The following is a 12314-nucleotide window of genomic DNA, read 5'->3' on the forward strand; positions in this document are numbered from 1 at the left end:
GACCACTGATGTACTATCATTTTCTCTTTTGCTCGCCAGGAAACTCATTTTTGCTTTTCTATTGTTTTTGTGTTTTTGAAATTTTTCGATGTTTTTGGATTTTCAGATTTTTGGATTTACTCCCCCTAAAATCAATAAACTAAGACAAATTTAAAACACAAAGATATTTACAAAAATGATTTTCCGATGTTGGTTTTACTCTTGCTTGACCTTAATGCCGTTTACCAATAATAAAAAGTCAAATCTTGATTTGTCAAACGCTTTGGTAAATAAGTCCGCACGTTGGTCATCGGTGTGGACCTTAACAACATCGATTAGCCTTTTCTCAAAGCAATCACGTATGAAGTGATATTTGATTTTGATGTGTTTGGTCTTTGAATGCTGCACAGGATTTCTAGTGATCTGTAAAGCAGCAGAATTATCAACGTAAATAGGAGTAGTTAGGAATTCAAAACCGTAGTCCCGCAATTGTTGTTGGATCCAAAGAACTTGGGAGCAACAACTTGAGGCAGCAACGTATTCAGCTTCGCATGTTGATGTAGCGACGTATGTCTGCTTCTTGCACTGCCATGTGACTAGGCGATTTCCTAAAAACTGACATCCAGCCGTTGTGGATTTGCTGTCGATTTTGCATCCGCCAAAATCAGAATCACTGAAAGCGACCAATTCAAAGTTATTATCCCTAGGGTACCATAGACCGGTGTCAGGGTAACCCTTCAAATAACGAAAAATCCTTTTTACAGCTGCAAGATGTGAGGCCTTCAGGTTGACTTGATATCTGGCAAGCAGGCACGTTGGAAACATTATGTCTGGTCTTGATGCTGTGAGGTACATAAGAGATCCGATCATTGCGCGGTAATATGAGGGGCTAACAGCTTCACCCTTCAAGTCTGGAGTAATTCCGTGATTTTGTGGCAATGGGGTACCAATGGGCGTTGCATCAGACATCTGGAACCGGCTCAAGATGTCACCAACATATTTAGTCTGATGGATGAATATCCCAGACTCAGTTTGTTGTACTTGTAGGCCCAAGAAGAAGGTCATTTCCCCCATAGCACTCATCTCGAATTTATCCTGCATAATGCGCTCGAAATTCCTACACAAGACATCCTTAGTAGAACCAAAAATAATATCATCAACATATACCTGTACCAGAAGAAGATCTCCATCTTGTTCTTTGATGAAAAGAGTACAGTCGATAAGACCTCTTCGAAAACCGTTCTCCAGCAGATAGTTAGATAAGGTTGCATACCAAGCTCGTGGTGCTTGATGAAGACCATAGAGAGCTTTGTTGAGCAACCAAACCCGATCGGGATGGATAGGATCTTCAAAACCTGGAGGCTGTTCGACGTACACCTCTTCTTCAACCACACCATGTAAGAATGCACTTTTGACGTCCATCTGGTAAACCTTGAATCCTTTGAATGAGGCATAAGCCAGAAAGATCCGAATAGCTTCCAGACGTGCAACAGGTGCATAGACTTCGTTGTAGTCGATTCCTTCTATCTGACGAAAACCTTGAACGACTAAACGTGCTTTGTTCCGGATAACAACTCCGGGTTCATCCTTTTTGCATTTGAAAACCCAAGGGTACCAATCTTCTTGTATCCAGCAGGTTTCTCTACGAGTTTCCAGACACCCAGCTTCTGGAATTGTTGCAGTTCTTCCTGCATTGCTTCAACCCAAGAGTTGTCTTTCATGGCTTCTTTCCAAGTTCTTGGCTCTTCCTGTGAGACATAACACGCGAAAGACCAATCGTTTTGTTGCCCGGATTCTCGAATAGCCGCATACAAGCCTGCATTGTTGTTGTTCCGCAACATGTTTCTTGTTTGAATGCCACTTTGCACATTTCCGATGATGTTTTGTTGAGGATGGGTATTATGAATCCTTGTTTCTGGATTATCTGGAACTGGAATATTTATACCCAGGTTGTTGAGATTGAGATCAACAACTAAATCAATGCCCGGTATTGACGAAGAGGATGATGCAGTAGCTTCAGCTGTTCTATGGGTATCCACTGGCGGAGTACCCTCTGAAGTACCATGAACTGCTGTTGTAGGAGCTTCTTGATCTGCATCTAGAAATTCATCATCCTCTGAAGATTCGTTCAATTCAGCAGCATCGTGAAAATCCTCATTGTCGAGAGTATTATTGTTCACCGAAGATGGTTCTTGATTGACAAGAATTGGACGAACCACCGCTGAAACTGTTGCATTGTCACTCTCGAAAAACATCCTTGCCGCAGCACTTTCTTCAACGGCTTCAACATTGATCGAATTGAAAAAGTCATCGTACTCAAACATCCACGGTTGACCAGGACATTTGACTGGCAAAGTGTGCCTTTGTACTCTGACCTCAGACCATTCCTCGACCCTTTTAGTCTCTAGATTCCAGACTCGTAAGTTAGGGGTGGCATACCCATGAAAGTATCCATCAATTGCTTTTGCCCCAAACTTTCCATTAGGATCGATGATTGTACATGGAGCTCCAAACGGTTCAAGATAAGACAAATCTGGTTTCCGTTTTTGAAGAAGCTCAAAGCAGGTCTTATGGTGCCTTTTGACAGTAAGGACTCGGTTCAATGTGTAACATGCAGAGGCCACAGCTTCAGTCCAGAATGGAATGGGCAACTGCGACTCTACCAACATTGTCCTAGCAGTCTCGATCAATGTGCGGTTCTTACGTTCAGCGACGCCATTCTGTTGAGGAGTATAAGCTGCACTAAACTCATGAAGAATACCCTTTGAAGTGCAAAACTCCACCATGGCATGATTTTTAAATTCAGTACCATTGTCGCTACGTATCCGCCTAACCTTCAACTTATACAAATTCTCAATCTGAATGATCAAGTTTTTGATAATGCCAAAGGTTTCACTCTTGTGTGCCATGAACGCCACCCAAGAAAATCTTGAATAATCATCAGTTATCACGAGGCAGTATTGATCACCCCAAATACTCTTGTGCTTGACAGGACCGAACAAATCCACCGTGTTGATCTTCTTAGTAGGGTGCTTCTTCTTCGTTTGTTTTCCTTTCTGGCACGAAACACAGACGTCTTGAAGATGGAAATTTTTGAGGGGAACACCATTCACCAATTCATTTGAAACCAAATGATTCATTTTGCGTAAGTGAATGTGACCCATTCGTCTGTGCCAAGAGATAGTGTCTTTTTCTGTGGCTTTGGAAACGAAACAAGTTGCTTGTGCAGACGTAGTAATAGCTTGGCTCATATCAAGGACGTACAAATCATTTATCCTTGGAGCTGACAAGAGAATCCATTCTTTTGGAATTTTGAAGCCCGGCTTCAGCACATAACATCCATTAGCATCAAATTGTACTGAGAATTGCTTGTCACAAATTTGAGAAACACTAAGAAGATTGTGATCAAGTTGTTGCACAAAGTTGATCTTGTCAAAGCTGACAATCCCGTTGGATATCATTCCTTCACCCGTAATATAACCTCCCTTATCTCCAGCAAAAGCAACATAACCTCCTCTAACAGATTTGACGTCGTAGAGAAGCTTTATGTCACCTGTCATGTGCCTGGATGCCCCACTATCAACAATCCAATGACTACTGACAGTTCCTCCTGGAACACCCTGCACATGAACTCAAATGATTAGTTGGAGATGGGGACCCAAGCCATTGTGGTCTTGGGTCTTCCATTTTCATCAATAACAATAACTTCTTGTCTTTGATGATTGGTGAATTGTGATGGTCCCCCTGATTCAGTAACCGTTTTTGGTTTCCAGGTCTGTTTTGTTTTACCATTGTCATTCTTTAAAATTTTAACTTCTTGCTTGTCTGAAGTTTTTGAATTGTCTGGTTTTACAGAAACAGCTGGTTTATTAACCACATCGGTTTTAATTGCCTTCTCAATTTTCTTGACCTGTTGGCGTTTCTGTTTCTTTTCCCTTTCTTTTACAAGGCGGGGATCTTGCTTTACAGAAACAGTTTGCTTACGGACAGTTTGGTCACGAGGAACATCAACTTTTTCTTTTTGTTTATGAAGATATGGACAGTTTCGAATTACATGTCCAATTGTTCCACATTCAAAGCATGATCTTCGTTCAACAAACCCCGAAGTATCATGTGATCGTTTAGCCGATGATGTTGAACTTTGTGAACCCGAGGTACTAGGCTTTGAACTACTTGATTCATTTCTTTTCTGTACTTTTGCTTGCTTAACAAAATCTAAGTTAGATTTGTTTTCAAACGTTTCTATCTTGTCCGTTCCCGTCGATTTCACAAAGTTTACATTTTTGTTCTTCTTTTGATTCGGCTTCTTTTGTGTTTGAGCCGGAGATTTTGCTTTTGGCTTGGTGTGATTTTGTTGTTTCTGCACTGTTGGTAATTTCTTGTTGCCAAATTGTTTTCGAATTTCGGCCTTTGGAATAGGAGGACACTGTGTAACTGTAACACGTGGTCCTGTCTTTCCCAAAAACTTACTTGTCGAGTTTTCAAAAACTTTGCTGATTAAGGATTGATTCACATTCTTAATGGGAAAGTCTTTGTCTGAATAGATTTTATCATCACCAATAAGAGTGTACAGCAAGCTCACACTTTCCCACTCTTTTGCAGACGAGGACTCAATTGCAACAGTCTTAGCGGGTTTTGCAGGAGGATCACATAGAATGTGATTCTCGAGAGGTATGTCATCATTTTTGACTACCGCATCAGACTTTGCTGGGACAGCATCATCAGATTCATCATCAGAAGAATCAGCATCTTCAGTAATGACTGGAGGATCCTGATTCAGTTCAGCAGAAGACACACATGTATCTGCTGATACATCCGAATCTGATGATACTTCCTTTGTATATCCAATCCCTGCTGCAAATTCTTTCACATCTAGAGGCACAGATGGTTCAAAGAACACTCTGTCCTCCTCATCCGGCATGGCATCATAATTATGTCTTACTGGTGGTGGACAATTCTTATAGCGTATGCATGTGACGTCCCTTTTCTCCTTTTGGACATCAATGATGTGATCCAACACATAGCTAGAACTCAAATAACTATCTAACTTGAGTTGGATTGCCTCACTTTCCGTTTTTACACAAGCCATTTCTTTTTGCATTGTCTCAAGACGAGATATATACAAATTAATGTCAGTTTGTTTTCTGGAAACCATTTTAGTTAACTCGGTTTTATCTTTCTTTAACTTTTCGATTACCGATTTAAACTCCTTTTCATGATTTTCATAAAACATATTGGCTTCTGTACATTTGGAAAGGTCCACAGTCAATTTCTGATTGTGAATAAAAGTCACATCATACTTTTCTTGCAAAGCTTCATGCTTACTTTGCAAGTCACGCAAATTCTCATTCACTGTAGTATGTTTGTCTTGCAAGTCAAACAAACTAGCTTGTAAAGCATCATGTTTGCCTTGCAACTCAGACATACTTTTCTCTACATCAGCACATCTAGCACGCAACCTATCACATTCATCACAATTTACAACAGTGGGTTCATCGACACATACCTGACTTGATGAACCGTCGACATTAGCCATAAAGGCTGAATGGAGAGAAGACGAAGAATAAGCAGCTTGATCCACCAAGATAGATCTTCTTTGACTTTCTGCTGCAGCTTCCCCCAAAAGTTCATCAATATCTGCATCGATTGCTGCATTTGATGTCTCACCCACATGATCATCGCCCGAACTTGAGGATTCTTCATCTGAACTCCTGCTATATCCCGAAGAGTCTTCATCCTCAGAAGATTCACCACCATTGGCGGAAGATTCTCCACCACTGGTGTGAACTAAATCCTTCACAACTTCAGCAAAACATGCTGTTCCATCGGGAGCATCACCACTCAACTGGATTGACCAGTCACAACCTTCATCCACTTAATCCACAAGTGCCCGGTTGGCTTGGTTGTTGACAGGCACTAATGTACGCTCATTGTTTCTGTTCTGGTTCTGCTGGTTGCCTTGGTTTCTGAAGGGGTTCTGGTTCCCGTGCTGTGCTGGCTTTGTACATTCCCTTTTAAAGTGACCCCGTTCACCACAGTTGAAGCATTTTACTGCCTGTTTATCGAACCCATACTTGGTGTCTTTCTTGCTTTCCAAGCTGGTTCTGCCAGTACTTTCCATCCAATCCTTTGCCCTTCTCACAGCACTAGCAAAGGCCCACTTGATATCCATCAAGTCCATCTCTTCTTTATCAATCTGCCGATAGTCTTCTTGTGTCAGATTAATGTTGCCAATCTGACCTTCTATTAACCCACAGTACGCGCTCACTACAGTGTTAAGCAGCTCCATGTGTTCCCTTGCTACTTCTACACTGACCTTTGAGAAGCTTGAAGTGTCGAGCTGTACTGTATTTGGCTTTGATTGCTGACCAGCAGATGATGTTCCTCCATAACACGCATGTTGTTGTTGAGCAGGAGGAGGAGGTGGTTGTATTGGATTTCCATACATGTCTGTGGTGGGAGGTGGCTTAGCAGGAACTTGCACTGAATTGCCATACATATCCGTGCTTGTGACAAACGCCGTTTGTAGTGGAGCATGTGGACCGGTTATTGCAGACGAAGAACTGGAAGTTCCATAATACATTTCTGGATTCTGTGGCAATGGAACTCTTTTTGCCTTTAATGTTTCCTCCTGATCCTTGTTTTCTAAAAGCTGCACGAAGTCGTTGATATTCGTAGTTCTCAACACTCCGTTATACTTTAAGATTTCCAAGAAGCTACTCCATTGGGGAGGCAAAGCATCAGCAAACTTCTTCACTACCTCTGCTGTAGTTGTCGCTACTCCAAAGTTGTTCAGCTCTGTAAGCAAGTGATAAAAACGGCTTGTCATGTCACCCAAAGACTCCTTATCCATGCACGTGAAACAGTGAAATTCTTTCTTGAGCAGATCATGACGCAATTGACGTGTTGCTTCATTCCCTACTCCTCTGGTTTTCAATCCGTCCCACAACTTCTTAGTCGTCTTGAAGCTGACAAACTGGTGGTAGATATCCTTGCTTAACGCCTGAGTGAGAATGGCGTATGCTTTCTTTTCCAGATCATACGTTTTCTTCTGATCTTCAAGAAGATCGGCAAACGTAGCAGTGTCTGAAGCAGCAACCTCTATAGCTTGATCAAAATCTGTAGTGAAACGTATCCACAGTTCGGTATTTTGCCCAAGTACGTATGTACGAAATCTGTCAACCCAGCCCGGATATTCATTTAAATGCATCAACTTTGGAGGACGATTCAAACTTCCGGTTTCGCTTTCGCTCAATAAAATACTTTGAATGCTCGGAGTTTGATTCGATACTAATGCCCATTGACTTGACGATATGGCATTTGCTTGTGAAGATGTTGATACTGGAGACTCGGCCCATGAAGGAGATAAACTTGTACTCGTGTACTTTCCAGTGTCTGGAGCCGGTGTACCCCACCATGAGGGAGTGGAACCTGTACTTGTATATTTTCCACTGTCTGGAGCTGGAGTTCCCCACCAACTCGGATTCATCTTTGATAAGAAAAATAAATTCTATATATCAATAGCCCGAAAGATGACAGCCAGCCGAAAGATCCTAGCTCGAAAGACAAGACAAACAGAAACTTGTTATACTTAAACAGACAAGAATTGAAAGATCAACACCTTGTTCGAAGGATCAACACTTGTTCGAAGGATCAACAGTGTTCGAAAGATCACTGTTGAATTTCGAACAATGATTTCGAAAGATTCACCACCGAAAGATCCTTATCTTTCGAATATATATCCTTCGAAAAGATTCCCTGGATCGAAGGATAAGTCTCTGACTTCGAAGGATGAGTCGAAAGATGATTATCTATCGACACTTCCTTGATCGAAAGATGATCTTTCGATGTCGAAGGGTATCCTTCGATCGCTTCTGACACAGCTGACACTGAGATGACAGGTTGGTGAAAAGGTGATGGGTTGGTGGTCAACTTTCGGCAGAAAGGTATGTTCAGACCTTTCTTTCTACCAACTTTGATTTTTCAAAATAAAATATTCCCAAAATGGAAAATCTTATCCTGAAAATCCGGTCACCAGAACACACCGGAATTTGGCCGGAAATCACCAAATTTCTTAAACACAAGTTTTAAGTTACCCAACCCGCTTTTTAACACACCCGGTTGGTTTAGAACACGTTTTTATGTATATAAATGCAAGAAAACCACCAAAAAACGGGTACTAAACCAAGTGTCCAAACACACCAAGAACTTGAACAAACCCGGTTTTTAACAAGGTAAAGAGCCTTAGCTCTGATACCACTTGTAGGTCCCTCGGAGGATGAGGTCAAACCTTAACATTGTTATACTAACACACTAGCAAGTGCGGAATCCAAGCTAGTCTGCAAACCGAGTTGAAACAAGCACAAACACAACACACAAAGTTCACCGATTAACACCACTTGTATTAATACGTATGAAAGGTTCGGTTACAAGCTCAATGTTTACAAATCAGTTTTGCAAACTCTCTCGTGTGTGTGTGTTCACAGAAGTGTCTCTCCTTTTCTGCCTTAGTGTCTGAGTGTCTAAACTAAAATGAACACACTGCATGGGTTTATATACCCAGCCCAGGTTGCATGGTCGAAGGATCAAACAGTCTGATCGAAACATCATCTATCGATCAGACAGTCTTCGAAGGATTCATACATACCTCGAAGGATGGCATATCCTTCGAGGTCCATCTGCATCCCTCGAACGGTATCTTTCGAGCTCTTCAAAGGATATACACAATCTTTCGAGCTCATCCTTCGACACAAGACATTTTACAACCATATTCTAACTGTTTGGCCAAGTCAAACCGGAGGATGGTTGACTTGGTCAAACTTACAAGACTAACAAGGACATCGTTTTACATCATGACCGAATACAGACAAAGTACAGACACAAGTGCACCAACAAAATTTAAAAAAAAAAAAAAATTTTTTTTGGTTGTACTGCACATGTGCACTAATACGGAAAGCCTAAACCACTTAACCCACCCCCCAAAAACCTAAACCCCCCACCCTCCCCCCCCCCTCAAAACCTAAATTCACCCTCACACCAAAAGCCTAACCCTCCTCCCCCCCCCAAAAAAAAAAAAACCTACCCCCCCACCCCCCACCCTCCCGAAAACCTAAAACTAAACCCTAAACATAAACCCGAAAAAAACCTAACCCCCCCACCCCCACCCCCCAAAAACCTAAACCCCCCTCCCCCCACACCCAAAAACCTAATCCTAATCCTAAACCTCCAAAAAAACTAACCCTAAAAGCTAAACTAGAATCAAAAAACTAATTTTAAGCATGTAATGCACATTGTAGTACATGTTATATTGCACATGTGCACTACTATAATAATAGTATTGAAAACAAGACGACACCATAAATCTTTTTTTATGTCATAAAAAATATGCTCGAATATACTTGAATGAAAGATAAGAAAATTTGTCATCTTATGGTGCCATTTTTGTTTTAAAATGATAACGTATGGAGAAATGAGAAATGTTTGAAAAGTTATATATTTTTTGTTCCAATTTTACCCATCCTTCATTAAAAGTCTCCCCTCCCTCCTTTTTAGTGGGTTTAGTTAGTTTTCTAGTTTTAACAATTAGTGGTTTTCATTTGAACCTTCCCATATATATATATATATATATATATATATATATATATATATATATATATATATATATATATATATATATATATATATTTTACCATGAAACTTACCAAGAGTGATTTACAAAATCAATCTATAAGAAAAATGTAATCTATAAATAAGCAAAACCATATGAATCATTTCTATCCAACTATTTATCAACAACATGAATGAAAAAAAAAAAAAATACTTACAAACCGCACAGTGTCAGTGTCAGCACCAAGGTTTGAATAGGATATTTGCAGTGACTCTGTTTCTTCATCATCATTTTGCTTTGAACTGTTAGCCAAAAAAAGTAATTGTTGGTGCACTTGTGTCTGTACTTTGTCTGTATTTGGTCTAGATGTAAACGATGTCCTTGTCAGTCCTGTAAGTTGACCAAGTCAACCATCCTCCGGTATGACTTGGCCAACAGTTAGTGATTACATGTTGAAAGATGTCATGTGTCGAAGGATAAGAGGTCGAAGGATGATGTTGATCCTTCGACCTCATCGAAGGATGATGTTGATCCTTCGACGTCATCGAAGGATATGTTTCGAACCATGGACCTCGAAAAGTGATCCTTCGAGGTCAATGCTGATCCTTCGAATGACTTGTCTTCGATAGATGATCCTTCGGACCATCTATCGGATCCTTCGATCAGACATCAGATGTTTCGGGTATATATACCCATGCAGTGTTGAGGACAGAAGGCAGATGCACACAGATAGTCACACCGAGAGATAGAGAGTTGAGAGCATCCTGTCCGAAACACTCACACACTTAGAGAGTTTATAGAACATTTCTGTAAACATTGAGCTTGTAACCGAACCCTCATTGCATTAATACAAGTTGTGTTAATCGGTGAACTTGTGTGTTTGTTTCTCTACTTGCTACTAACTCGGTTTGCTTGCTAGCTTGGATTCCGCACTCGCTAGTAGGTTTGTATAACAAGGTTTAGGTTTGTTCTCGATCCTCCGAGAGGGACCTACAAGTGGTCACAACCTTCAATAAGATTATTGTAAAGCTAAAATGGATCCGGTTTCTGAAAGAGAAAAGAGACGGTTTTGTAACGCATTGAGATACATCTTTTACTGTTAAACTTACTACATATGCTTAGTGGTTCCGTTACTTACCAGGAGTGGGCATTTACATATTCAATCTATACGCATAGATATTATGGTGAAATCTTTAATTAATCAAACTAATATAAAATAACCATCTATATATACGCATAGATATTATGGAGAAATCATTAAGAAAGAGGGGTTTTGTCAGTCTGTTAGCGTCTGTGCAATAGATAATGTGCATTATATGGTAGTCAATTGCAATAGATAAGGCTAACAAAGTTCACCAAGAATTAAACATTTGTTGAAACTAAATAGATGAAAAATATCCCACAAAATCACAACATTAAAACCAAAACCAATACCATGAAGCACAACATAAGACACTAACAATGTAACAAGCTTTAAAAAAAAATTTCAAACACAACACTGGAAACCAAGGGTACGGATGGGTTTATAGAAAGCAGTCTTAATATATCAAGGAAAAATGATATCGACAACTTGACAGCTTCCACATCATTGATCTCCGGCACTGGAACCCGTACTGGCTTTGACATGGGGACAGGCTAACAGTGCTACAACACCATTATTTTTTAACTTGACATGTAATCTAGAAGACTAACCATCACTAGTGCTCTAGTGGTGGCACGGGTAGTTAAGTTCCACCTAAGGTGGGCCTAGGTGAGTTTTTCCCTCCATGTCTCAAGTTCGAGTCTGGATGATAGGGGTTTCTCATTTAGGGGTTAGGTACCGGTACTGGGTCTGATTCGCTCATCCCTAATTGTGCGAGGGGGCTCTCTAGTACCGACCCGGTAAAGACAACGTATGCTAGACCTCCCGACATTCGCGAATAATTCACACCTTTAAAGAAAATGTAATCTAGAAGACTGAGGCGTAACAGAGTAGTTTTATTCCTCTGAATAGTGATGAATCTTGCTATAATTTCCAGGAACTGTAATGAACTTTAACCTTTCATATTTCTTTCATGAAATACAAGGTAGAGTGGAATAGGAATAGAAAGCAACCACTCACAACAGCAGCCACTATACCAATAGGATTCAACTGCAGGAACTCAAGTTTCGGTTACCTATTTTCGCAATCTCTCACAATATAACTGAATTCAAGACATAAAAAACTTACCTGAGTGGATGGAATAACATCAAGCATGTAAATTTCAAGGAATATAAAAATCTCGACGTCTGTGTAAAAAATAAAAAGAGAAAAACAAAATAATTAAAATGCGTTTGCCAGGAGTCGAACCCGGGTCTATTGCTTGGAAGGCAATTATCCTAACCGTTGGACTACAAACGCACGTTTATTATTTTATTTTAACGACTCAAAAATAGATTTCTAGTGTGATACTGCAATTGAATCTACTCCAAAACCAAAACCAGTAATAGATAAGTAGTGTAACTGTAATTATCAAACCAAGTTTTTATAAACTCCTTGTTTGTAGTTTCTAGGTTGTTGGGGACGGGCCTTGTAGTTATATGGACTAGGTATAGCCTTTTTTCGAGCCTTACCTAGAGCTGCAACATGAAATACCCATTTGAATGGGTCCAGGTCCGTACTCGTGATGATTATAATTGCTTGGAGATGAAGCACATTACAATTTATAGGGATCTCTCATAACTCTAACTTTCCATTGATATGGAACAA

At 40.3% G+C, this 12314-nt stretch overlaps 1 non-coding gene across 1 annotated transcript; it reads right to left on the reverse strand.

Moving 5' to 3' along the window:
• Positions 1 to 11894: 11894 nt before the first annotated feature.
• TRNAG-UCC lies at positions 11895 to 11966 on the reverse strand. Its single transcript has one exon. It is a non-coding gene; the product is annotated as a tRNA-Gly (tRNA).
• Positions 11967 to 12314: the final 348 nt, after the last annotated feature.

The sequence above is a fragment of the Helianthus annuus genome, chromosome 7 (assembly GCF_002127325.2).
Source record: "Helianthus annuus cultivar XRQ/B chromosome 7, HanXRQr2.0-SUNRISE, whole genome shotgun sequence".
Taxonomy (NCBI): domain Eukaryota; kingdom Viridiplantae; phylum Streptophyta; class Magnoliopsida; order Asterales; family Asteraceae; genus Helianthus; species Helianthus annuus.